The sequence below is a fragment of the Nycticebus coucang genome, chromosome X, assembly GCF_027406575.1.
Source record: "Nycticebus coucang isolate mNycCou1 chromosome X, mNycCou1.pri, whole genome shotgun sequence".
NCBI lineage: Eukaryota > Metazoa > Chordata > Mammalia > Primates > Lorisidae > Nycticebus > Nycticebus coucang.
The window spans coordinates 121,204,566-121,209,980 of NC_069804.1; the positions used below are offsets into that span (position 1 = coordinate 121,204,566).

The 5,415-nt window shown below is 41.5% G+C and overlaps 1 pseudogene; it reads right to left on the reverse strand.

The window, feature by feature from the left end:
• Nucleotides 1–329: 329 nt before the first annotated feature.
• Nucleotides 330–2,809, reverse strand: LOC128576973 (WD repeat and SOCS box-containing protein 1-like; annotated as a pseudogene).
• Nucleotides 2,810–5,415: the final 2,606 nt, after the last annotated feature.

Sequence of the window (5,415 nt, forward strand, 5' to 3'; positions counted from 1 at the left end):
TACTGAAGCAATATACACATGTCAGAACTAAAAAATAGAAGCAAAAGGGTTCATTCAACATATAGCAACTTATATCTAATATATACATGTATGTTTATGTTTTCACAGTTAGAGATTAAAGAAATTTACATGTGATGTGTTAAGAATATTTCTATAATCCTAGTCTATAAATAATGTTTTAAAAGCTCAACTGATCAACATGCAGCACAAGAATGTATCAAATTTAATAAATCTTCTAAACCTTTAAAGACAGATACTTGAAGTCAATAAACTTTGAGGTTTGTGTAAAGTGTATGCTGTCAGTCTCTACTAATGGGGAAGGCAGTCTTCTAAATATTATAGGAGAGAAACTCCAAAACTTTGGAAGTAATTGGAAGCTCCTGGGCTTCCTGAGTGTGCATCATTCTTTGGATTGACATTCCACTTAAATGTTCAAGCCTAGAGACTTGCCTTGGAGTCGCCTCACAATAAACACTTCCATGCTGTGTCCCAGTAGCTAAAATACTGCCATCAGTAGAAAAGGCACAACAAAGATCATTGTTCAAAGGTGCAGCTTGTACTGCATAATCCTCATCGATTCTCCAGAACCTCACCATTTTGTCATCAGCAAGGCTTGTAATATGACATCCATCAAGTCTAAAAGATACAGATTGTACCCATCAGTCATTTGCTCCTCCAGCAAATATTGGAGTAGGTGGGGGAAACATGCCAAAATTCCATCAGAATGTCTCCATTATGTGGTTCCCAAATACCTGCTTGGGTATGAAAAGATGCAGTAGCCATTTATGCTCTATCAGGAGAAAAGTCACAAACTACATCATGGTGAGGTCCTTCTAGTTGCCATATCATGGTATATTTATCCATATTCAAAAAAAAAAACTGCTTTACTGGCTCCATCTAAACACAGCATAGAAGAGTCATGAGAGAACGTAGAGCTGTACTCCCAGTTCTGATGTCCCCTCAATCCTTTTACCATGTTTCCATCATCTTTCAGGTGCCATACTCTGAGAGTTTGGTCTCCTGAAGCTGACACTAGGATCAATATCCCATGTGGAGCAAAAGTTAAATGTCTGACCACTTCAGTATGAAATGATGACCCTCTATCAAGTTAAGGCTGAGTTTTCCTGTATATACATTCCATATTTTGATATACCCATTGTTTAACCCCATGGCAAGGAGTAGCTGATCTTGTCCAAATCTGAATTGTTGCCAGTTTATATTTACACAGCGACTCTGTTTTTCTGGAACAGAAGACCCAAAAGCAAGACTCCAGACTATATCTCCACAGTCTATAATGTGTTCACAAGCCTTTTTTTCTGACCGCCATCACTATTTTGCCTTGACAATCTTAAACTGCTGGAATTTGTAACATTCTTGGTGCCATGCAAGACAAAGTTCTTAAGGCACTGGGACCACGGAACAAGCTTTACTGTATAATGTCCTTGCAAAAAAGCAAGTTATGAACCAATTGGAGCAAAAGCAACAATCCATATTTCATGACCACTTTTCTTGTCAAAAAGAGCTGCTGGAGCTAGAAGTTCACCTATCGCCTTTGATCTCATGATTTCTTTCCCATTGACCCTCGAGGGAAAGCTGGCTGTCTATCAGGCCCTATCTGATCTGGGGACATGGTACGGACGCAAAGACAGAGAAGAGAACAGGGAGTGCTGAGGGATGTGACACGTCTGGGTCCCTCCCAGGCCAGGGGATGTAGGCAAGGCTCAGGGGCGGCCACTGTGGCTTCTCTGTGGTACACTGGGAAAGCTCCAGAAGGCCTGGGTTCAAGCTACACAGTCAAATGCAGACAGTAGACTCTACCCTGCCTCCAGCAGATGGACCAAAACAGTGCCCTCAAAGCTGTCCACAGCAAATGAAACACTGATATTAACAGTGATATAAATATTAACATTCAAATTGCTTGAGCAAACACAAGTTATCCTACTTCCCTTAATCGCTGACCTTACTCTTCTGATTTGATGCAAGGAGCGAGAGGCATGACCCTCTCCCAGGTCTCAATTCAAATTTTCAAATCACTGTGATAAAAAAAAAAAAAAAAGCAAGGCAATAGGCACAGACAAAAAATTCAGTTTCAATATAACCTCCAGGTTCAATTTCATGCCAAGCTTCTTATTGCTTTAGCAGGAGCAACCTTCCCTGACTTTGGGAAATGAGTGGGGCCCAGACACTGCAACTGTTTCACTGGCCAAGCCTCAGGAACCTGGAACTTGGGATCTTCTTATTGGACAGTTCCCCTATGCGTGAATAATTGCAAGTCAAGAAGTTTTTTGTTATAAAGAGGAAAGTTTTCAGGTTCGAGATGGTAAGAATCTAAAAAAGCTGAGTGAATGAGGATATTTTAACTTCAGACTTTTGGGACCTTGAAATATAGATGATGTTTTTAAAACATGGTTTAGCACTTCTGCCCTGTGTGTATGTTGATTTTCAAGTTGAAAGGAATTTCAAATATGGGATATGTGTGGAAAGATATGATCAGGATATGCCTGACTTTTATATCTGCTTGTGCACTTTATCTGTTACTATACTACATATGAAGTACCACTTGACAGTTCAGTCGTACATTAGCAGGATGGCATTAGTCACACGGTCCCAAGTTGGGAAGACCCCACCTGCTAACCAGCCCCAAACTCAACTCTGTGTCCCGCTCCCATCATGGTGGGCTATAGCTCATTCAGGATAACTGTGTGTGGCTCTGAAAAGAGCCTTTGGGTTACTGTCTCAGTCATTCCTCACACAGCTCACTTGCGGATGGTGTGCCAGGTGAAGGCCTTATTGGCTTCAGACACGGCATGCTTGCCGACATGCAAGGACAGTCTCAGGCCCAGTGTGGACTGGATCTCTCTTGAAGTGATAGCTGAGCACTTGGTGTAGTGGTCCAAGTGGCAGGCCTCCTGGGTGATTCACTCCAGGATGTTGTGATCAAACGAATCCATCATGTGCACAGCCTCCTTGTTGAAGTAGGTGTCAAAACTGTCCCCTCCCTGGCTGGGTTGACGACTTGTGGGGCCTTGGCTGATTCTGCCTCTCACTCGTGGATGACTTGGCCTCTTGTGGCTCCTTGGCACCAGGGCAGGCAGTATCTGAAGACCATCCCAGAGAAGCTCAGCCATGGTGGAGACAGCTGCCAGGAAGTGCAGAGAAAAGAAAATGGCGACTTTGAGTGGTTGGGCATCATTTTATACTCGTGTTTCCCAATGTCACTGGACAACTCACATTCTAACCAGATGAAAAATCATGACAGTAGCCTGTCAGAGAGCCTCAGGGCCCTCAAGATGATTGGATAGTTCTCCTGGCATGTGAATCACATCCACCAATCACAGTGGGCATTTGTGGACCTATGAGCTTCCTATTGTCTGGGTTGGAGAATGTGACCAAGATGCTTAATCAAGGAATAGGTCGCCTGAACACAAAAGTTCAAAAGATAGGCAGGATGTCACAGATCACCTCTTTCCCATCCAATTAGGATGCTGCACACCACAAACCCATCAAATCTGTGGAATACTACCTGCAACCTGCCCCCCCAAATCCTCAGCATGCTACCTACCTAGACAATACAAGCCATCCTGCTGTGGTGGGATACAGCTCTTTCGGGACAGGTGCTGTGGTTGTGCAAAGAGACTTTGGGTTTGGTGCTCCAGTGGTCCTGAAACTTTGTTTTTATTATTGAGTATTGCCTTGGCTTGGGTATGCGAGTTTTTTTTTTTACCTGATTCCATACAAAAGGAAGAAATATTTTTTTCCAGTTCTTCGGAATATGATGAGGCAATTTTGATGGGATTGTGTTAAATCTGTACATTGCTTCAGGTAGTATAGACCTTTTAACAATGTTTATTCTTCCCACCCAGGAGCATGGTATGTTCTTCCATTTATTAATGTCTTCTTCTGTTTCTTTTCTAAGCATTCCATGTTTTTGAACATCACCTATGTTGTGGAGAATTCATTTAAAATCATAACTGAAGACTCACATTATAGAAATAACTGAATCACAAAGTTCAAGAAACTACAGCTGTGGAGACAAAAGGGACTCCATCTTGGATGTCAGTCTGCCACGTTGACTTCTGATTAACTCGAGTCCAGTCAATGCCTCCTGCTTCCTACTTTATTTTTTTTTCTCACTCCATAGTTTTCTTTCTTTACTGCCCTTAGTGTAAGAACATCTATTTGCCATAAATTCTTCCTTGATGCCATTGCACAAATTATAGGCCTTGATACACATAGTGGTTTTGCCTGGTCTGTGGGGTTGCCTGTGATTGTCTATGCACATGCACGCACACTCTTCTCCTATAGAAGATTACTCTACATGTGGAGGAAGTGATTGTGGAGAGTAACCTACCTTGCTGCCGCACAAGTCTGTGCCTTTGTCTGTAAGTTACCTAATTAACTACCTTTTCCTGACACACTGGATTTATCTGCCTCATTCTTTAGTTTCTTATCTCCTTCAGCATTTTGGGGCCGCTTTGCATATATAGGCCTTAGATGAAACAATACTTATCTCAAACTCCCTAGAAACAAGATTATTCCTGTAACTCATTCTGAATTTCCTGTTTCTGTTTCCTTCCTGACTACATTCTTTTATTTCTGAAAAAGCAAACCTTCATCACTTGCTTCTGTGCCTTATGCTGCAACAATGTGAGGGTCCAATCAGAGCATCCACTCTGGGTCTGCCAGTGGGTAGCCTGAAGCCCCAGAGCAACAGCCAGTGGTTAAACATGCACTCAGATGTCCTGGGACAAACCACCCTGGTAAAGTCCGCACTGGAGGTGAGATAGAAACTTGTGATTCACCAGCTGTGATCCTTTGCCCACTGGTCTTTCCTTTGTGGCATATACTGTATGCTTTTATTCATGGTGATAAGGATGTGAATCCAGAACTATATAGGGACATATACCCTGCTTCACCCATCAAATGAGAGAAGAACAGAAATCGATTAATAAGTCTGGTAGCATGATTCCTCCTGATTTTTTTTATTTCTGAGTAATGTCTTGGATATTCGAGGTTTTTTGTGGTTCCATATAAAACAAAGTATTATTTTTCCCAAATCTTTAAAGTATGATGTGGTGCTTTGATAGGGATTGCATTGAACTTGTAAATTGCTTTGGGTAATATGGACATTTTAACAATGTTGATTCCTCCTAGCCATGAGCATGGTATATTTTTCCATTTGTTAACATCTTCAGCTATTTCTATTCTCAGAGTTTCATAATTCTCTTTATAGAGATTTTTCACATCCTTTGTTAAGTAAATTCCCAAGTATTTCATCTTTTTTGGCACAACTGTAAAAGGAATAGGGTCCTTTACTGCTTATTTGGCTTGACTATTATTGGTATATATAAAAGCTACTGATTTGTGAGTATTGATTTAAAATGATTCACCCTGTCCCTACTACCTCTCTGGCTT